This window comes from Orcinus orca, chromosome 2 (assembly GCF_937001465.1).
Source record: "Orcinus orca chromosome 2, mOrcOrc1.1, whole genome shotgun sequence".
NCBI lineage: Eukaryota > Metazoa > Chordata > Mammalia > Artiodactyla > Delphinidae > Orcinus > Orcinus orca.
In genome coordinates, this window is record NC_064560.1 from 196,777,769 (window position 1) to 196,801,101 (window position 23,333).

General features: G+C 44.5%; 1 protein-coding gene across 3 annotated transcripts in view; it reads left to right on the forward strand.

Moving 5' to 3' along the window:
• EVL (Enah/Vasp-like) overlaps positions 1-23,333 on the forward strand; it is a 164,714-nt gene that overhangs the window by 62,193 nt on the left and 79,188 nt on the right. The gene's annotated exons all lie outside the window — the stretch shown is intronic.

Consider the following 23,333-nt stretch of genomic DNA (forward strand, 5'->3'; position numbering starts at 1 on the left):
ATATTGCCAAGTGGATTTGGACCCCATAAATAAATGTGTCTGTCTTAGTGTATTTTCCCAGGTATTTTTGCCAAACTGTTTTTTATTTGTGTGAAAATACTAGTATCTGACGTAGAAAATCCTCTCTGAAAGTTTTGCTTTTGGTTTGCAAAGAATAGAACGACTCTAAGCTGGGAATCAATTAAGCAGTGATAGAGTGAATAGAAGCACAGAATAGTGGCTAGTGTGCCACATTTTCTGGAGCAGCCCTGGCCAACAGAATAGAGCACAAGCCACAGATGGGAGCCACATGCCGCATTTTAAATATTTCATAGCCCTATTAAGTAAGAAGAACAGATGCAATTAATTTTAGTCATATATTTATTTAAAATACTGTGTCTAAAATATAATTTCAACATGTAATCAAGGTAAAAATTACTAATGAGCTGTATTAGATGACTTTTGGTACTGAGTCTTTGAAGTCTGGTATGTCCTTTACACTAGCATCGCGTCTCTACTCGGACCGGCGACACTTCTAGTGCTCTTGGTCACGTGGCTCGGGGCGTGGCACTGGACAGTGCAGCTCCGTGTCCCCATGAACTGAGAAGGAAAAGTAACTCAGACAGAGATCTCTTTCACGTTGCTGCATTTAGCAAACGGACTTGAAAGTGCTGAGCTAAATAGAATTTCCAGATTTGTGCAGTATTCCTTGCTCTGTATTAGGTTGCAGTGATATTGGAGGCTTCCACATACTCCTCGTTGCTCCTAATTTCTCTGCTCCTGACACGAGCGCCATGGGCACGCTGCCTGCCTTAACCCCCTCGTCTGTGGGCGCAGTGGTCCCTGAGCAGGGGAACGTACCATGACGGGGCTTCAGCGGCAGCCCCCAGGCTGGGGGCAGTCCATAAGCTTCTGGCGGTGGGAAGGTCTCTTTTTGGAGGTTTGGAGCACCTTTGAAACATGAATGGAAGTTATTAACACAGTCCCTGGAAAAGTCCAACATGTTTAAAACACAGCATTATGTGCAGTTCCAGGGGGTTATGGATACCTGAAGCCAGCGTGCGCACCTCCGGTGTAGAGCGGGTGTGCCGCCTGCACCCGTTTGTGAGGGAGGGAAGGGGCTGGGGCTCACCACACACTTGACTGTGCGTGGGGGTGGGTGGGAAGGAACAGACATGGAACTAGTACCAGCAGTTACCCCCGGACGGAGCTTTTTATTTAAAAAAATTCTTTATGACATGCAACATTGCCTAAACACAGAGATTTTGCTTCAACACACATGCAAACACAACAACACCCCTCCATCCAGAATCCCATGTTAGAACTGTCCAGAAAGTGTCAACTAAAGCCATAGGAAAATAAATGGGGGCTGAGCGCTCTCAGGCTGCCAGGTGCTGGGGATGATAAAGTAGAGCCTGGTGCCTGCCCTCCCAGAGCCCACAGTGGCAGACAGACCCCGAAACAGACCTTGTAGTGGGGCCCAAGCATGTCCTAGGCAAACCTGGAGGAGGGGGTAATTAAATGCATAGGCCCCTGTGGGTGAGTCCTCAATTCCCCCAGAGACAGAGCCTAAAGGGAGCCCTTTCACATCAGCGGGGGTGACCAGAGTGGCCGCCGGTAGGAGCCGGCCTGGACTGTGCTTGCGGATAAGCTCCCCAGCATTGAAGCTTGGGCCGGCTTTACACCACTTCCCACAGGAGATGGGTCTTCTTCGGGGGGTTTTGTGTGAGGACCTGACATTGTCAGATTTGCATTTTATCCAGTTACTCCTGGAACTAAGTATGTGGAAGCTGGGTTTGAAGGAGCTATAGCTAGAGGCAGGGCAGCCAGTTAGGGAGCTGAGTTAGTCCACGTGAGAACTGCTGAGGTTTAATCTGCGTTGCCAGTTCTTGGCAAATTATTGGTTGAGGAATAGGAAAGAAATTCCAGATTGCCTGCCAAATAAATGTGGTAGCATTAATTAAAGTAGAAACTATTAGAGGAAAAGCTGGGCATAGAGACGATGAAAGAGTAGCTAATTCCAGCCAGTGTGTTGATACCGTCCTAGGGTGGTGAGCCTCCTGCCTGGGGTTGGTGGAGTTAGAGCTGCCTGTGAACTCTGGGTGGGGGAAGGGCTGTGAAAAGGAGACCCCTGAGAAGCAGGAGGCGGCAGGAGGAAGCTTTGAGAGGATCTGAGCATCTGTCTTCTCATAGGGACACTGAGGCCCAGAGAGGGGACTTACTTGGCCAGGCTGCTGGGGAACTGACAGGAGACCTGACGGGAAACCCAGGACCAGCTGTCCAAGTCACGTGCCTCCTGGGCCAGGACTCTTTCCTCTGTGCCCGAAAATGAGCATCTCCTAAGTTTAAGATTTTAGGGAACAGTGCTGGTACATGGGATTAGCCTGGCATCCATCATGTTTGCAGAGCAAGGAGCACCCAGGAAAAGTCCTGATTGACAGTCACTATCCCAATTGCCAGGCTAGGAGAGGTTTTTTTTAAAATAAAAACAACTGGTCACTCTTTTTTTTTTTTTTGCGGTACGCGGGCCTCTCACTGTTGTGAGCTCTCCCGTTGCGGAGCACAGGCTCCGGACGCGCAGGCTCGAGGGCCACGGCTCATGGGCCCAGCCGCTCCGCGGCATGTGGGATCCTCCCAGACCAGGGCACGAACCCGTGTCCCCCGCATCGGCAGGCGGACTCTCAACCACTGCGCCACCAGGGAAGCCCCAACGTGTCACTTTTGTACTTGCTTTGTAGAATACCCATGGCTTCCAGGTCTGCTGTCTCCTCATCAGTCCTAGGCAGAATAAGGACCAGTCACCTCGTCTTACAGGTGATGAAATAGGCCAAGGGTAGAAAGGTAAAGAGATTTGCCTGGAGTCCCGCTGCTACTAAAGGACAGAGCTTAGGCTTGTCTAGGTCTTCTGATGCCAAGGTCAGGCCGTTTCACTATAATGTACTGTACTTCCCAAGTCAGCCTTCCTCCATCCAGTAATCCTCCATTTATACAGCAGCCTGGATCCAGTCCTGTGTCAGGGCCTGGGGCTGCAGAGATGACCAAAACACTATCCCTGCCCGATGGCTCAGTTTGGTGGTGGTTTCCCAGAGGACACAGTGCTGCAGTAGATACAGGTGGATGGAGCAGAGTGTGTCTGCCCTCCATATTCCCTTGCTGGGTTCTCAGGTAGGTCTGTTCTGAATCAGTTTGGGCAGGACCTTAGGCAACCATTTCCTGGCTGTGAACTCAAGGTTGAAAAAGAGACTGGTATTGGTGGAAAATAGAGGTTGACTATTACTAAAATTTTAGACCTAGGATGCTTTGTGAAGAACTGGAGATTGTGACCTCCTTTAGGGCCTGACAGATGGAGCAGCTGGATCTGTCTCGTCACTGTCGAGTAGACGACTTCAAGGCAACGACCTTGAGGAGTTTCTACTGAAGTGCTGGGTGAGTGGGCATCCAGAAGAGGCAGAGTTCCATGGACTTATGTGCCTATTGTCATCCTGCAAAGATTTTAGTGGCATGTGTCAAAAACAGATAACATTAGTTCATAGATTCCAGGCCAGCCTGATAGGGTCTTTTTAGATTTTTAAATCATGAACTCTGTTATTAGCTAGATCTAGACTGATGAAACTGGAGTGGAATTCAGCAGAAGTTGAAGACAGTCCCCCAAACCAGGAAGTGACTGTCAGATGGGTGGTAGTCGCTTAGAGGATGCCCACCCAGGGTTGTATGGAATGTGATTCCACCTGTCTGCTAAAAAGATCATATTGTAATGTAAATTGGCAAGAATGATGTTATAGGGGTAACTTTGATTCATCTTGGTGATGGGGAAAAAGGTAATTCTTGCAAACGTTGATACTTCATGGTAATAACTTGCAGTGCAATTTTCTGTAGAACTTTTCCTGACACACCGGGTGAGCTGCACTTCCTTAGTTGAGAACTGCTGCTGAAGACCCCTGTGCATGTGTAAACCGGCATCCACATGCATGGCCTTCCGTGTGTTAATTAAGCGGAGTGCTAAGCTCCACACCCCTCTGACAAGTGAAATGTTTTACTTTTCAAGAATCTTCCCCATTCATTGTTGTATTTAATCTTCACAAGCAGCATGGTACTGAAGAAACAGACTCAGACCAGTTGAGACTTAAAATAGTTTGAGACAGTGTTGGCCGTGTGCAGGTGGCCTCCTAATCCCGTCCCTCATTTTAAAGATGAGGAGATTATGGCCCTGAAAGGTAACTCGTTTCCCTGAGACCCGACCAGGTGTAGCTTGTCTCCCGACTCCCCACTCCCAGCTCGTCCCATCACACCTGCCCTGTGTGTCCCCGAGGCCATGAGGCCCAGTCAGGGCATCAGTCACAGGAGAAATGTTAGCGTGAACAGGAACTAAACCGTCATCAGCAAAGCTGCCTGAAACAGCAGCCAGGATATTTGGACAGAGATTTTTTTTTTAAGGATTCATTTTTTTTGAAAATTCATTCATTAACGAAGTAATTATATTTCCTGTCAGCGTAGGCTAAGGCACTAAGCTATACCAGCTGCCTCCCCCATAACAGTTTTTGTTGGCCACACTTAAAAGCAGTATCATTGGCTTCAGGAATAGAGAATTTTAAAATAGCATGGACTCCGTTTTCAGAGCAGGGAGGGCTCTCAAAGGTGATCTGTGGTTCTCTCACTGTGCGCACAGGCAGTGATGCCCAGAGAAGCCAGCAGGCTCACCTGATCTCGAAACAGGGAGCGGCCCAGGCCTGCAGTGCCTCCCTGCTCGGGGCCTCAGTTCACCAGGAGGCGTGCGTGCTTGCCGTCACAGGGAGCCCTTTCAGAGACACCTGTCCCATCTCCGTGGGCCGCAGGGGGGCCGAGAAACTCGCGGCGGGTGCAGGGCTGGGGTGCAGCGCTTGTCGACTGCCCGAGAGGGTGCTGACCGTCGAGTCCTGCCTCTCTCTGCAAAGCTCAGGGACCCTGGGTACAGCATTTCGCCCTTCTGGGCTTCAGAGAATGTGAGTATATTTTTATCTTCACCTCTCCCACCTCGCTGGTGAGGCTGTTGTGATGACTGAGAGTGTGAAACCCACTTCTTTAAGTGCAGATCCCTATAGAAATGTTAAAGGGTGTTCTAAGAGTCAGAAATAGACGGCCAGCTGCCTGCTTCTTCCTTTGCTTTTTTCCTTCTCCCCTTCTCTCTCCTTCCTCTCTCTCACTGCTCCAAGTCTGTGCTGCTCTGATACTAGGACTCAGGTTTATCCTCCAGCATCAGTCAAGCTGCTGCCCAGGTGTAGACCTGTACAGGCTATGACCTGGGACACCTGTCTGGGGTGCTTGGTCACGGGAGACCGGCGTTCAGGTTCCGGCCCTTCCACTAGCTTGCTGTGGCCTTTCGGACGAGTTGCTTCTCCTCTGCAGGCCTGTCTCCTTTACAGCAGGCCTGCTCAACATTGGCACAGTCGACATCTGGGGCCAGGTAACCCTTTGTCGGGGAGGCTGCCCTGTGCATTGTATTAATAGGGTATCTACAGCATCCCTGGTCTTACCTGCCAGGTGCCAGTAACCTCCCTGGTTGGGAGCCACTGCTTTATGGTACAGTAAGGGTAATAGTAAAATCATGGCCCGCTTTTGCAGATATCTCGTGCATCATATAAAATAAAGAGAGTGAGGTATTTTCTAAAATCTAGTACCGTCTCCTGCTGCCTTAATACCCTGTTCATGCCATATCTTCACAATCGTCGTTTCTAACTGCCCAGCCTGGGAATGGACCCCTCCTGAGCTCTCCCATCACCCTGTACTTTCCCATCATTGTGCTTGCAACAGTATGTTATATCTGACTGTCTGGACTGCGGGGATATATTTTAGTTTACTTTATATCCATGAAATTTCACATGGTGCATATGCCATTTAATAGGTGCCCGGCACATGCTTGTTAAATGAGTAAATCTCTCCCTTAAGTACAGTGCTTTTCACTTTTCCTATCGGTCATCTCCTTTGATCCCCACCAGAACTCTGTCTGCTAGAAAGGACTGGGGTTATTTCTTCCCTTCTGTAACTGAGCACACATCAGAAAGGAAGAGGTGGGACTGTCCGCCTCAGCCCTGTGGCGACTTCCTCCTGTCCCGCACCCTTGCTTGGGGAGCTTGGGGAAGGGAGGGGCTGGCAGTAAACTGAAGCGTTAGCTACTTTTCTGCTTTGTCCTGTCCTGGGTATATTGGTTAATACTAAATCATTCGGTGATGTTTGTGCTCCTTGTTTGTCTGTGTTGATGGTTACTTGATGGAATGAATTATGGAATGAATCAGTGAATTCCCGGAACGCTCTGATGCCACTGTGGGCACTGATGACGCTAAGTAGTCTTGACAACTTTTTCCTCCAGCCATAGTCTGAATCTCATGAAAGCCAGGTCTACTTCCAGCCTAATTAGAGTAGTAGGTCACCCAGAAGCAGCTCAGAGCAGAACGAAAATCTTCAGAAGAGCCCTGTCTGATTTGATATGATTTTTTTCCCCGTCTTGTCATTGAAAAAAAGTGTTGAAATTCCAAATGTAGGATTCCTTTCTCTTTAAAGGCCTCTGAGACAGTGAGCCTGCGAGACTGAAAGCCCAAAGGGTCAGAAAAACCCAGGAGACACTATATATACACGAGGAGCACCGGGTTACTGAGTCTTCAGCAAATACAGTGTCGACTAATAATTTTGACAAGCAGTGAAAAGCAGTCCTGGACTAAGCATCAGGAGGCTTGGTTTACAAATCCAGTTCTGCAGCCACTGTCTGGAGACCCTGGGCAGATCGCTTTCACGTGGCCTGAGCCTCTTCCTGAGGCCATTAAACCCAAAGACAGAAACAAGTCATTTGTTCAAAAATAGAGTTGTTGGGCCACCTTTGGCAACCATGCAAAATCAGCGGCAAACAAGCCATTCAATCCGGTCTCCTATAAAGCAGATGTCCGTTACACTTAAAATTGCTTGGATGGCCCACGTCAAAACAAAACAGTCTTTCCTGTGGCTTCCCCCTCTGAAAGCAGGAAGCATATCTTGTCAGTCTCTGGGCTCCCAGCACATAGCACAGCGCCTGCTTTAGCCACTGGTCCTAATCATCTCCCTAAAGATCCCATAACAGAAGCACTCCGTCTTTCCGGTGAGCTCCACTGCATAGGTCCAGAGCTAGTGTGCACATTTGCCTTTCATCTCTCCAGGCTAGGCAGCCCCAGTTTTCTCAGCCAGTCCTCATGTGTTATGATTGCTCTTTGCCTCACTATCTTAGTCACCCTCTCAGAATGTTTCCAGGTGGCCAGTACCTTTCATATTGCAATATCAAAAACTGATCTCGGGGCTTCCCTGGTGGCGCAGTGGTTGAGAGTCCGCCTGCCGATGCAGGGGACGCGGGTTCGTGCCCCGGTCCGGGAAGATCCCACATGCCGCGGAGCGGCTGGGCCCGTGAGCCATGGCCACTGGGCCTGCGCGTCCAGAGCCCGTGCTCCACAACGGGAGAGGCCACAACAGTGAGAGGCCCGCGTACCGCAAAAAAAAAAAAAAATTGATCTCAATATTCCATGTGTGGTCCAGCCTGGAGAGGGCACGGGTTACATACTCCACAGCCTGTAGCACAAAGATAAATGAATCAAGGACCTAATCACTGTTTCTGATTCAGGTTCTGAGTTCTGATGTTGAGACGTGTGTGAGATACCAACAAGCTTGCCTTGTGATTTTGCAAGATGACTTAGAGACATGTTGGACACTTGGGTGGAAAATCCGGAAATAGGTCCATACAGATTTGTCAGTTGATGTTTGACAGAGGTGCAAAGGCAATTCAATGGAGAAAGCATTGTCTTTTCAACAAATGGAGTTGGAACAATTAGACATTAATCTGCCAAAAAATGAACTTAGATCTAATCCCCACACATTATACAAAAATTACCTCAAGATGGATGCTAAATCTAAATGTAACATACAAAGCTATAAGAATTCTGGAAGAAACCTTGAGACAGCCTTCATGAGCTGGGGTTAGGCAAAGGGTTTGAGACATGACAGCAGAAGCAGCCATCCGTAAAAGAAGAAAAAGAGAGATGAATTGGACTTAATCAAATTAAAATAATTTTGACAAGGCAGGAGACAGACTTGGAAAAAATAATTGCTCATCCCAAAGGACTTGTCTTTGGAATGTATAGAGAACTCTCAAAGCTTAACAGTAATAAAACAGCCTGATTTTTAAAAAATGGGCAAAAGACTTGAATAGACATTTCACCAAAGACGATATACAGATGGCAAACAAGCACATGAAAGGATACACAGCATCATTAGTCATTAGAGAAATGCAAATTAAAATTACAATGAGATACTACAACGCACTTACTAGAATGACTGAAATGAAGAAAATATTGACAATGCCAAATGCTGGTGGGGATGCAGCTCTCCTACATCGCTGGTAGGAACAGAAATGGTACAGCTACTCTGGACAACAGTTTGGCAGTGTCTTATAAAGTTAAACATATAACCCAGTAATCTCAATCCTGGATGTTTACCTTATAGAAAAGAAAACTTACATTCACGTAAAAACCTGTCTGTGTGTGTGTGTGTGTGTGTGTGTGTGTGTGTGTGTGTGTGTGTGTGTGTGAGAGAGAGAGAGAGAGAGAGAGAGAGAGAGAGAGAGAGACTGTTTACAGTGGCTCTATTTATAACGGCCAAAACCGTAAACAACTCAAGTGTGCTTCGGCTTACTGGATAAACAATTCGTGGTATATCCGTATAATGGAGTACTACTCTGCAAAACAAGAGAAAGGAACCAAATTATTTAATAAACACAGTAACTTGGATGAACCTCAGACGCATTATGCTGAGTGAAGGAAGCGTCCTAAAAGGTTACATACCGTAGAGTTCCATTAGTATAGCATTCTATGAAAGAAAACTATAGATCTAGAGAACAGATCAGTGAGAGCAAGGCGGGGGGCGGGGGGGAGGGAACGTGTGACCACTAAGGGGCAATGGAGGAGGTTTGGGGGGTGATGGAACTGTATCCGCTGACTGCGGTGGTGGTTACTCAGATCCATATGGGTGTTAAATTCATTGTAATGAACTAAAGCCAAAACCAAGCCAAACCAAAAGTTCTGAGGAACAAACAAACAAACAGCTCCAGTTGTTTGGATGGTAAAAAATGGTTTCTCATTATTGTGTTCCTTTGGATTTATTTGATTTACAGTTAACCAAAACTACCTAATGTGTCCTTCTATCTTCAGATGATCATTAAAACCATTGGAAATCACTGAAAGGAGGCAGAAGGCTTGGCAACATTAAAATACTCAACATATAGCTTGAGATATGAATTGTTCTTGGGTTAGGTTTGTAGGCTTCCCTTGAAGCCTGGGCATAATTCAAGTTCATAGGCATTGCCTTGAAGCCAAAGAGCATATATACTGCAACTGCTGGATTCTGGGGAGGTCTTTTTAGTCAGAAGTCCCCTTGATTCATTTTATATTCTCTATATTCTAGAAGGCTGAAATAACTTGAGGGTTGTCACCCTACGTGAGGTCCTTTCTACTGGGTATTGTTTCTGATGTGAGCCAGAATGGTTTTCTTCAACAATCTCAAAGTCCCACTAATTCATAATCCAGTTGGAAGCATTATATTCGCTGCATTTGGGGTTAGTTTTTTTGTTTGTTTGTTTTTGTGGGGGTTTTTTTGCTTTGTTTTTGTTTTTGTTTTTTTTGCGGTACGCGGGCCTCTCACTGCTGTGGCCTCTCCCGTTGCGGAGTACAGGCTCCGGACGCGCAGGCTCAGCGGCCATGGCGCACGGGCTTAGTTGCTCTGCGGCATGTGGGATCTTCCCGGACCAGGGCACGAGCCCGTGTCCCCTGCATCGGCAGGCGGACTCTCAACCACTGCGCCACCAGGGAAGCCCTTGGGGTTAGCTTTTAATCATAGCTTTACTCAGACATAATTTACATACCATAAAATTCATCCACTTCAAGTGTACTGTTCAGGGGTTTTAGTATATTCAGTTTTGCCACTGTTACCACAGTGAATTTTGGAACATTATCGTCACCCCACAAGGAAACTCTGTACCCATTAGCAGTCCTTTCCCATTTCCCCCAGTCTCTTCCCCCGGCAGCCACCAATCTACTTCTGTCTCTGTGGATTTGCCTGTTCTGGGCATTTCATATAAACGGAATTGTATGATGTGTGGTTCTTCGTGGTGGGCATCTCTGCCTTAGCCTGATGTTTTCAGTGTGCCTGAATGTTACACTGGCATTCCTTTTTGAGATGCTAAGTTGCACGAGTCCCTCTACTAAGCAGGGCTCATTTTAGTCCATCCCCACATTATACCTGACGCGGGTGTAATGGAAGCAGCGCTGGACCATGATAAATGAAAATTGTGACCCCTTATTCCATACAAACATTTTCCCCAGCATGAACAATGGTTCTTTTTGGGGAGAGAGGACCAGAGGAGAGGAGAGGGGCCTTAATTTACTTTCCATATCTTTCTATAGTTTGAGTTTTCTAACTTTAAACAAATATAACTTTAAAGCAAGGAATAGCTGAGTGGAGAGCTAATGCCTCCCACTTTGTTTACTCTGTATCTCTCTGTTTTAAGAAAGATCTAATAAGTCATGTATTTCTAAAATTTCACTGGGATGGTTTATTTAACTGTTTCTCCTCATAATTTTTTGGTTACTTTACATAGTTGAAGCTATATTACATATGTATGTGCTCATGATTTCTTTTTGTATTTAATATTCCTCTGGATCCTTAATCATGTTTTTCTCCTTAAATTGTATTTGTGTGATATTAAAATTGCTAATGATGTTCTCTTTATATTTGCCTTATAACTTTTCCATTTATTTATTTTCAATCTTGAAGTATCCTTTTAACTGTCTTGTGTTGACTCTGTAACTCTGGTTCTTATTTTTTATGAAATCCAACAAATCCCCGTCTGCTGACCAGTGATTTTAACCCACTTATGGTAGGTCGTGACGATTACGTTAGCACAGCCATCTTCAAACTGGGGCACGTTCATTCCTGGGGGTGTGTTAAGACTTCCTGGGGCTACACTGGCAAAGATAGCTTGAAGGGAATAAGTTTCCTGAGTTCCCAGTTCTGTGTGCCTGTGCTATGCTGGCTCCCCTTCCTCACATCACCTCTCATGATTCCTCTTTTCTCACTGTGTGGAAGAGAGGCGTATCGCCTGCCCTTTCCAAATCTTATGAAGATTCATTGCCTCAGGATATAATAACTTTCAGTAGACCAAACAGAGGAATAATTTGAGAATGCATTGGCCTTGAAGGAGCGTCTCCTGAGAGCAGACCAAAGAAAGCATCTATAGAAAATACCAGGGGCTTCCCTGGTGGCACAGTGGTTAAGAATCTGCCTGCCAATGCAAGGGACACGGGTTCGAGCCCTGGTCCGGGGAGAGCCCACATGCTGCAGAGCAACTAAGCCCCAACTAAGCCCGTGCACCACAGCTACTGAGCCTGTGCTCTAGAGCCTGTGAGCCACAACTACTGAAGCCTGCGAGCCACAACTACTGGCGCCCACACGCTTTAGCACCCGCGTGCCGCAACTATTTGAGCCCACGTGCTGCAGCTACTGAAGCCCACGTGCCTAGAGCCCGTGCTCCACAGCAAGAGAAGCCACCGCAATGAGAAGCCCACGCACTGCAATGAAGAGTATCCCCTGCTCACCACAGCTAGAGATACCCGCGTGCAGCAATGAAGACCCCATGCAGCCAAAAAAAACATAAGTTTAAAAAAAAAAGAAAGAAAATACCGAAGAGGGCAGCTCTTATTTCATCTAGGCTGCCAACTCGTGCAAAGTGCCGTGCCTTATACGTGTAGCTCTCTGTTCTAAAATTAAGAATTCTCTCACTGTGCTGTGTATAAGCAAGTTAGAGTTCAAAATTTAGTCAAGGACAGGACTTCCCTGGTGGCGCAGTGGTTAAGAATCCGCCTGCCAATGCAGGAGACACGGGTTCGAGCCCTGGTCCAGAAAGATCCCACATGCCGCGGAGCAACTAAGCCTGTGGGCCACAACTATTGAGGCTGCATGCCACAACTACTGAAGCCCGCAACCTAGAGCTCATGCCCCGCAACAAAAGAAGCCACCGCAATGAGAAGCCCGCACACCGCAACAAAGAGTAGCCCTCGCTCCCCGCAACTAGAGAAAGCCTGCGCGCAGCAACAAAGACCTGACGCAACCAAAAAATAAATAAATAAATGTATTAAAAAGAAAAAAAGTTAGTCAAGGCTTCCCTGGTGGCACAGTGGTTGAGAATCCACCTGCTAATGCAGGCGACACGGGGTCGAGCCCCTGTCCGGGAAGATCCCACATGCCGCGGAGCATCTAAGCCCGTGTGCCACAACTACTCAGCATGCGCACCACAGCTACTGAGCCCGCGCGCCACAACTACTGAAGCCTGCATTCCTAGAGCCTGTGCTCCGCAACAAGAGAAGCCACCGCATAGAAGCCTGCGCACCACAATGAAGAGTAGCCCCTGCTCACCGCAATTAGAGGAAGCCCGCGCACAGCAACAGAGACCCAACTCAGCCAAAAAATAATAATAATTAATTTTTTAAAAAAGTTAGTCAAACTTTTTCTGATAGAAAGTATAACTGATTTGGCCGAATGGTTTTACAGAGCAAGCAAGTTCTACCAGTTAAGTTTTATGGCAGACCTTTTGCATAAATTGAAAGAACTTAAGCTTACATCTTAAATTGCGTTTATAAATTTAACGTATTGAGTGCACATATACCATATATGATGTTTCTAAATATTAAATCCTTCGCAACCATCTACACTTCCTGTGAAAAATTATACATGTTGTCTTAAAAATATGCAGGAGGATATATAATTTTCTAAATATTTCTAGAAGGTACATAAGCAGAAAAATTGGGTGACCAGAGTAATACACTGATTTCTGCTGTCTTATTCTATATTTCTGTTTTTAACGCTTTTTTCTCCTTGTTTTTTTCCTCCCGCCCTGCCTTCTAGTGTATTATGTATATTGAATTTTCCTAAATTGAATTGAAAGCTGTAAATTCTATTTTTATTCTCCTGGTTTCTGCTCCTGACTTACTGTGACCCATGCTTGCCCCTCTTTCATCATCATCATTGTTCTAAGGCTTGTCAGTGTCTGCGCTTCCCTCAGCCTTTAATGTTCTCTGACCTCCCTCTGTTCCTCATCGGCAGTACTCCCCCACCCCCCCAACACACACACACACACACAAGTTGGTATATCTGGAATTTTTGTTCAAAATTATAGATACACTTCCTTAAAAAATGGTTACTGATGATCATCGCTTACTCAAACACAAATTAAACCTCAGGCTGTAAGAAGCGCCACTAGATTTTTGCCTCGCCCCCGTAGTTTTTCTGACTGTTTTAAAAGGCCATTTTAATCATTCTGCAGTCTGCAATTCAGTGACACTTAGTACATTCACAGTGCTGTGCAACCGTCACTACTATTTAGTTTCAAAGCCTTTTTATCACTTTTATCAAAAGGAAACTCCGTACTCATTAAGTAATCTCTTCCCATACCTCCCTCCCCTCCCCTCCATATTAATTATATTTTTAATGGGTTTTTTTTGATGTCTTGACATCTTTGGGGGGCCTTGCTGGCTGGGGAGAGACTGCCCCTCCAGGGCTGGCTAATTCCTCTAGACAGTAAATTTGTTGGTGGGTCCACCTTTCATGTACAGACCAAGCAGTCTGGAGTCCACATCCTCAGCCACCCACTTTATCTAACTCACACACCAGGCCAGTATTTCCCCTGCCCTAAATCAAGCCTGGGACAGGTACCAGACAGCTAGGGACAGCCCCTGGGCCCCACAGCCTGCTGGAATTATTCAAACCAGCCAATCCTAATCTGTTTGCCCTGCTCTGCTCTTCCCACGGAAACTCCAAGAAGGGCTGTCGCCTCTGCCTTCCCCTTGCTCCTTCCTGCCTCCTGACCAACACTGGTGCTTTCGCAATCCCAAACCTCTTGTTTCGAGGGAAGCTGTCAGTAATGTTAAACTTTTCTTAGAACGGCATTGTCGTCGCTCAGTCACCTCTATACATGAAGGTCCAGGCACGAATGACCCTCCTCACCCCACGCCGCCCCGTGGCAGCACCAATCTGAATTCTGGACGCCACGTGTCAATGGAGCCGCACAGCGTGCGGCCCTTCACGTCCGGCTTCTTGCACTTCGCATAATGATTTCCAGGCTAATCCGTGCTGTAGCGTGTGTCAGTACCTGCCTCCTTTTTATGGCTGAATAGTATTCAATTATATGCTCCCATGTTTTATATCTTATTTCTTCCTTCGTAAATTTTCCTTTTTTTTTTTTTTTTTTTTTTGTGTGTGTTACGCGGGCCTCTCACTGCCGTGGCCTCTCCCGCTGCGGAGCACAGGCTCCGGACGCGCAGGCTCAGCCGCCATGGCTCACGGGACCAGCCGCTCCGCGGCACGTGGGATCCTCCCGGACCGGGGCACGAACCCGCGTCCCCTGCATCGGCAGGCGGACTCCCAACCACTGCGCCACCAGGGAAGCCCTCTAAGATCTTATATACCTGAAAGTACATTTCCCCCGCCCCACATTTAAATAATGGTTTAGCGAGGTGTGAAATGTGAGTATCAAAGTTTTTCGTCCAGTATTCTGAAGCTAATATCCTGTTGTCTCACTGCAGCTAGGATATAGAAGTCTGTTCTGATTTTTGTTCTGTAATTGGTCATCTGATTTTACTTGGAAAACTTTCCAGAATTTTCTCTCTGTCTGATTTTTTTTAATTAATTAATTTTGTTTTATTTATTTCCTTTTGGCTGCATTGGGTCTTCGTTCCTGCACGTGGGCCTTCTCTAGTTGTGGCAAGCCGGAGCTACTCTTTGTCGCAGAGCGCGGGCTTCTCATTGTGGTGGCTTCTCTTGTTGCAGAGCATGGGTTCTAGGCGCATGGGCTTCAGTAGTTGTGGCACGCGAGCTCAGTAGTTGTGGCTCGCAGGCTCTAGAGCACAGGCTCAGTAGTAGTGGCGCACGGGCTTAGTTGCTCCGCAGCATGTGGGATCTCCCCGGACCGGGGATTGAACCTGTGTCGCCTGCATTGGCAGGTGGATTCTTAACCACTGCACCAGCAGGGAAGTCCTCGTCTGATGTTTTTGAATATTATTATAATCCTTGTGTGTGCACATGCACACTTACATTTTTTACTTATCAATTCTGTTTGTCACCCTGTGAGCCTTTTCAGTCTGAGGTCTTACATCTTTCTTGAATTCTGAAAAATTCTGCCATTATTTCTGCAAATATTTCATCTCTTTGTTTTTCTTTCCTTCTCAGATGCCTTTTTCACAGAAACTGGTACTTTTCTCCTGTCCTCCTCTTTTTCACTTCCTGATGTGTCTAGGTCAGTTCTTTGACCTGATTTTGTGTTTTTCATCTCTCTCAGTTCTTCTGCTGAGGCTATGCATTGAGTTATTTCAACAATTATATTTTTATAGTAAAATATTGCTTGGTTCTTCTTTCTCACTGCTTATTCCCACGTCATTATTAAATCTTTCCTTATATCTCCAATAACTTTTACATGCTTATTAAATTTTCAAATTCCGTTTCCCATGGTATAGGTTTTCTAAAGGAGAAACTCCTGTGTGTTTCACTTACTGTTACACTGCTCTACTACAGTACTGCTTCACTTCCTACTTTATTTTTTTTTATGTTTTAGTTTTATTGAAGTATAGTTGATTTACAATGTTGTGTTAGTTTCTGGTGTAAAGCAAAGTGATTCAGTTTTGTTTTGTTCTTTTTCAGATTCTTTTCCATTGTAATTTATTACAAGATATTGAATGTAGTTCCCTGTGCTATATAGTAGGACCTTGTTGTTTATCTATTTTATGTACAGTAGTTTATATCTGCTAATCCCAAACTCCTAATTTATCCCTTACTCCCTTTCCCCTTTGGTAACCATAAGTTTATATTCCATGTCTGTGAGTCTGTTTCTGTGTCGTAAATAAGTTCATTTGTGTCATATTTTAGATTCCACATATAAGTGATATCATATGGTATTTGTCTTTGTCTGACTTACTTCACGTAGTATGTTAATCTCCAGGTCCATCCTTGTTGCTGCAAATGGCTTTATTTCATTTTTTTTTATGGCTGAGTAATATTCCATTGTGTATATATTACCACATCTTCTTTATCCATTCATCTGTCGATGGACACTTAGGTTGCTTCCATGCCTTGGCTATTGTAAATATTGCCACTATGAACATTGGGGTGCATGTATCTTTTCAAATTATGGTTTTCTCCGGATAAATGCCCGGGAGTGGGATTGCTGGATCATATGGTAACTCTATTTTTAGTCTTTTAAGGGACCTCCATACTGTTCTCCATAGTGGCTGCACCAATTTGCATTCCCATCAACAGTGTAGGAGGGTCCCTTTTCGCCACACTCTCTGCAGCATTTATTATTTGTAGACCAACACTGCTTCACTTCTGACACCGGATGTGTGGGGTTTTCACACATCAAGCAGTTCTGCAGTACCAGCTGGGTGTTCTAAGTTTAACTCAATTCTGATGCTGTTTACCTGGAGATAGCATCAGATCCCACAGGTTAAGGGCTCTGTCCCACAAGGCTGTTCCTCCCCCTGCTTCAAATGCCAATCACAAATCCAGGTTATTACCTGGGCTTCAGACCAACTGGCTATTAATTGGAGGTTCCCGTGCCCCCTTCCTGGGGTTCAGTTAATTTGATAGGAGAGCTTACGGAACTCAGGAAAGCAGATTCTTACAAAGGATATTAAAGGATACAAATGAACGGCTAGAGGAGAAGATATCAAAGGCAGGGTCCAGAGGGTGCTGAGCGCAGGGGCTTCTGTTCTCATGTTTAGGTTGTGCGCCCCTCCCAGCTTGCGGATACATTCTCTCCACCCACCTGGAAGCTCTCCAACCCTGTCCTTTTGGGAGTTTATGGAGGCTTCGTTAAAGAGGTGTGATTGAGTAAATCATTAGCCATTGGTGACTGAACTCAATACAGTAAGTCCCCTACATACAAACGAGTTCCATTCCGAGAGCGCGTTCGTAAGTCCAATTTGTTCTTAAGTCCAACAGAGTTAGTCTAGGCACCCAACTAACATAATCGGCTATATAGTACTGTACTGTAATAGGTTTATAATACTTTTCACACAAGTAACACATAAAAAAACAAACACAATAAAACAGTTTTAACCTTACAGTATAGTACCTTGAAAAGTACAGTAGTCCAGTACAACAGCTGGCATACGGGGGCTGGCATCGAGTGAACAGGCAAGAAGAGTTACTGACTGGAGGAGGGAGAGGAGGTGGGAGATGGTAGAGCTGCAGGATCATCAGCAATAGGAGATGGAGGACCAGCTGCAATTTCACTCACCTGACGTTGATGGAATGCACGTTTGCATCTTTGAAAGTTCACAGCTTGAAGGTTTGTATGTAGGGGACTTACTGTATCAGCCTCTCTGCCCTCCTTGGAAGTTGAGGTCAAGGCTGTGGGTTGCAAGTTACAACCCTCTAATCACATGGTTGGTTCTCCAGGCAACTAGCCCTCACTCATCCTTAGGGGCTTTCCAAAAGTCACCTCATTAACATTAATTCAAGGGTAGTTGAAAGGGGCTTGTTATCAGTAACAAAAGACATCAGTTTCACTGTTATCACACAAAACTCTTTCAGGAAGTGAAGACCAGAGGCCAAGTATTATAACGAAGGATGCTTCCATTCCTCTTACACTTTGGAAATTCCAAGGGTTTTGAGAGCTATGAGCCAGAAACAGATGAGACGAAGACCAGATATATATTTCTTATTATATATCACAGGTTTCTTCATTAGTTGCCTTTCTTTTAAGTCTTTTTTTTTTATAGTGCTTACACTTCTCAGAGATATTATCATTTTCCCCTGTGAGTTCATCACTGTTTCCTTGGAACATTCAGTTGCCTCGGCCAGTCCTGCTGATTTATGCTGCAGATGAGTTTGGCCAGGACCTTAGTTGGGATGGAAGTTCCTTGGGGCAGAGGACCGTGGTATTATGGGCAAGGCTCAACCATTCCCTTTCCAAATGCTGAGATTTGAAAAACAAGGCCGTATCTGTCCCCTCTCTGTACCACTAATAATTCCTGTACTTTTTGAGTCCCAGTCTCTGCAGCAGAATAGCTTAACAAACATTCTGAATACCCAGTATGTACCAAGAATTGTGCTGGGTACAGGTGGTTATAAAAGATGAATAAAACATGGTAGCCCTTACCTAAAGGACAGTGATCTGTGACAACTATTGATAATGCTGTAAAATGCTGAAGAAACACAGCAGCAGGAATAATTTTCTCTGGAGGCCTGGAGGGCATTAGACACCTCACTGAAGAGGCGATATGTAACTTGGGTCTTGAAGGACAAATCCAAGTTGACTACAGTTGGTCATGAACCTTGCTAGTAGGTTTTCATAACATGTAAATGATGTTAACTAATTCTGTGTAGCCGTTTCTCTATCCTCTTTTTCTCTACTCCTAGAACACAAGGACCTACTGCTCAGAACACTTTGCCTCTTTTTAACACAAATTCTCATGGAAAGCCAGTATTACACAAGCATAATTTTTTTCTGTATTTCTTAGTCAAAGACCCTTTCATGCTCCAATATACCACTGAGGCAGAGTAGAAGAGCGGTTAGTCTGTTTAAAGAAAAGGAGACTAAAATCCACAGAAGGTGACTTCCCCAAGCCACACAGCAACTAGATCTTAACTAGATCTCCTAAGTAAGGTGTCTTTTAGTATAGCTTCCTGATTCATTGTCAACCATTCTGCTTCCTTTTGGGATCTAGCCCCATGGAAAACACCTCCTTCAAGTCAATATAGTTGTTGTTTATTGAACATGATCAAGGGCCAAATGCTTTAGCATTTAATATCCTGTGTGAGATTTGGTGCCCTTCTCTTTCATTTGTTCATTCATACATTCATTCGTGCAATTAGCATCTACCCTGTACCTACTATATCCTAAACAGTATACTAGGTGCTGAGCTCAATTCATAGGAACACATTATAGGGTGCTACCTTAAACGACATTTCTTAACTCTCTCACTAAATTGCTCTTCAAGTGTCAACAGCCCCTATCCTGTTTTTCCAATACTTTCTATTTCCCTGACACAGTTGATGTAGGAATTGGTGGTGTACCTGCAGCCCATAGTTATTAATATAACCAGTCCTTTCATTGAACAGCTGAGGAAGCCAGGGTCGAAAGTGAGGAAGTGAATGCCCAGGGACATACAGCGTGCCAATAATAAAGCATGGGCTGGAGTCCATGTCTCATAACACCCTGTTCATAAATCTTGCCACATTTCTTGCTCCGTCTCATAATCCTACTCAAGTGCTGTATTAAGCCAGATGGTAGAGTTTTTAAAAATGCCCCCAAAAGATTCACTCTTACCTGTGACCTACTTATTGAAACCAAGGAAAAGCAGTAGTAACATGTTTGGAGGACAGAGGAAATGAAGGATGAAAGTGAAAGGCACATTTCTCACAGTGAGGATATTTACACTGAAACTAGTATCTTTAGGAAATGCTCAGGAAATGAAAAAGAATACCCTTTGGTACTTTAATAATCATAATCAACTTCTGCTTCTGGCCATGACAGAGTATTTGTAATAGACTTGTCATCTTGACAAAAACAACTGTGAAACTGAACAAAATATACAAAATTCCTAAATATATGAAGGATATTGAAACTCAGACAAAATATTAAATTCTGGCTGTTTTCAGGCATTGAACAGGCAGCACAGTACTCTGATCTTTGAGTGGAGAAACACACATGATAAGCCCCACAATGGCTCTAGCTTTCTACCTGGAGTCTCTTTCTGGTCTTGGCACAGAATGGTGGAACCCAAGCTAAAAGTTGATCTTAGTGAGCGGAAGAGTCAGTTGTTGAAATTCCAAGCTACTGAAATAGCTGGATGTTGCAGGGCAAGGAAATAGGGAAGAGGAAGCCATGTTGAGTTTTGTGTAGGGAATTCACTTTGGGTTGTTGGCTAAGGGCTGGCTGTGCATGAGTAGAATGGCACTCTCCGTGAGACCTAGCACAGATTCCCTTCTGTAGGGCTAAGAGCTGAATGATGATGCCAGAGGTCATGCAGTGCTGGGAAATGCTGGAGATCCCTGTCCACCTGAATGAAGAGACCTCACTGAGCAGCACCTAGGCATTCAGTTGAGACCCCAGAACAGCTACGCATTAGGAGTAAGGACTATGCCCTTGAGTAAGGGATGTACCCTAGGGCTAAATCAAAATGGAAGTAGAACTTAAGAAAGAACTAATCCAAGCTTGTTAACAATAAAAGGACATGCCAATAATTTACCTAACTGCCAGGACAAACTCAATACCTTTAAAGGAAGACAGCATAGCCAAGACTGTGCAGTGTATCATAACTGCAGTGTATCATAATGGGAGAGAAATTATATAGAGAGGATTATATGAATGACGGCTGACTTCTCATCAGATACCATGGATGCCAGAAGACAGTAGAACAACATTTTTAAGGTGCTGAAAGGGAAAGAAAAAATCTCAGAATTCTCTATTCAGAAAAAAAAGTGCCTTTAAGTATGTAAGCAAATTGAAGACATTTTTCAGATTAAAGAAGAGTAAGAGAATTTATTGCCGGCATACCTGATGTACAAGAAATGCTATTGGCAGTTCTCAGGCTGAAGTAAAAGGATGCCAGGCAACTCAGATGTTTAGGAAAGGGTGAAGAATACTGGGAAGGATAAATATATATGGGTAAATATAAAAGACTTTTTTCCATAATTAAAAAATACAAACACACATACAGCGTTCTATTGAGATTATATAGTGCATAGGACTACTATACCATTAATGGTATAGGACTACTATACCATTAAGGGTGGGAGTGGATTTATGCAGTTATAAAGTTCTTACATTTTACATGAAGTGTACAATATTAATTCAAAGTATACTGTACGAAGTTAAGAATGTATATTTTAATCCCTAGAAAGACGTCTAAAAAGTAATGTAAAGAGGAATAGCTAAAAAGTCAATAGAAAAATTAAAATGGAATTCTAAAGGGTATTTAGTTTACCCAGAAGAATGCAGGAAAGGCACAACAGGGGAACCAAAAACAAATGAGATAAACAGAAAAGTAGCAAAATGGTAGATCTCTACCCAATCATATCAATAAATTAAATGTAAATGGACTAAATATTCCAATTAAAAGGTAGAGATAGGGCTTCCCTGGCGGCACAGTGGTTAAGAATCCTCCTGCCAATGCAGGGGACACAGGTTTGAGCCCTGGTCTGAGAAGATCGCTCATGCCACGGAGCAACTAAGCCTGTGCGCCACAACTGCTGAGCCTGCGCTATAGAGCCCGTGAGCCACAACTACTGAGCCCATGAGCCACAACTACTGAAGCCTGCGCACCTAGAGCCCGTGCTCTGCAACAAGAGAAGCCACCGCAATAAGAAGCCCGCACACCACAATGAAAAGTAGCCCTGCTCACCACAACTAGGGAAAGCCCATGCGCAGCAGCAAAGACCCAACACAGCCAAAAATAAATAAATATATAAAATAAAATAAAATGAATAAAATCTATCTTAAAAAAAAAAGGTAGGGATGGATATGTTCATTAACTTCCTTGTGGTGATTATTTCATAACATACATGTATATCATGAGCCAAGGAGTACAGGTAGCCTCTAGAATCTGAAAAAAAGGCCAGGAAATTCTTCTCCTTTAGAGCCTCCAGAAGAGACTGTATCACTTCCAACACCTTGAGTTGAGCCCAGTGAGGCCATGAGATCTATGTCAGATGGCTGGCCTACTATTATCTTACAAAACTAAGGTAATAAATTTGTGTTGTTATAAGCCATAAGTTTGTGGTAATTTGTTATAGCAGCAGTGGAAAACCAATAAGGATGGAAGAAGATATACTAGGTAAATAGTAAGCATAAGAAAGTTCCAATGGCTACATTAATATCAGATAAAGTAACCTTAAAGACAAAGAGTGTTACCAGCAATAAAGAGGGGCATTTCATACTGATCAAAGGGTCAGTTCATCCAGAAGATAGAATAGTCTTAAAATATATGTACCTAACAAGAGCTTCAAAATACATAAAATAAAAATTGGCAGAAATACAAATCCACAATCATGTTTGGAGATTTGCCGCTCCACGGCATGTGGGATCCTCCCGGACTGGGGCACGAACCCGTGTCCCCTGCATCGGCAGGCGGACTCTGAACCACTGCGCCACCAGGGAAGCCCATGTTTGGAGATTTTAACACCTTTGTCTCAGCAATTGATACAACAATTAGACAAAAATAAATCAACAACGACAGCAAACCAATAAAGACATAAGATCCGAACCACACTTTTTTTTTTTTTTTTTTTTCCATTTATGGCTGCGTTGGGTCTTCGTTGCTGCATGCAGGCTTTCTCTAGTTGTAGTGAGCGGGGGCTACTCTTCGTTGCTGTGCGCGGGCTTCTCATTGTGGTGGCTTCTCGTTGCGGAGCACGGGCTCTAGGTGCACGGGCTTCCGTAGTTGTGGCACGTGGGCTCAGTAGTTGTGGCTTACGGGCTCTAGAGCACAGGTTCAGTAGTTGTGGCACACGGGCTTAGTTGCTCTGCGGCATGTGGGATCTTCCCAGACCAGGGCTCAAACCCGTGTCTCCTGCATTGGCAGGCGAATTCTTAACCACTGTGCCACCAGGGAAGCCCCGAACCACACTTTTAACCACCTTGACTTAATTGACATTTTTAGAAAAATGCACCCAGTTTCAGAACACATCTTCTGACTACCTGCTGGACCATTAAACAAGTCTCAGTAAATTTAAAAGGACTGCAGTCATACCAGGAAGAACCAAAGAAGAAATTCTAAGTATGTTCTTTGACCACAGTAGAATTAAATTAGAAATAAATAATAAAAACAGAGGTAAGATAACACCAAATATTTGGAAATTAAACAAAATATTTCTCAATAATCTATGGATAAAGGAAGTCAGGGAAAAATAGAAAATATTTTGAACTAAGAGAAAATGAAAACCACAATATGTCAAAGTTTGTGGTTTGCAACCTGAAGCTGTGCTTAAAGGGAGCTGCGTATCTTTGAAATCCTTTGAAAGTGCACTTTCAGCCTTCAGCTCTCACTGCCTGTGCTTTCAGCTCTCTAGTTAGAAGTGATCTTTCTTTTGTACTGTTCTCGGTGTAGCTGTTTTCCACTATATCAGTAATAACATCTTAACACATCAACTTGCTAACCTGTCAGTCTCTTCCTTTCTAACCCGCAAAAACCCTTTAAGGGCAAGTAACTGCTGTTCCCATCGATGTTTTGTCCCTAGTTTCTAGCACAGTGCATGACACTTGGTGGGTCCTCAGTCAATTTTGAATGAAAGATTGGGAATGGACCTTATCTTCATGA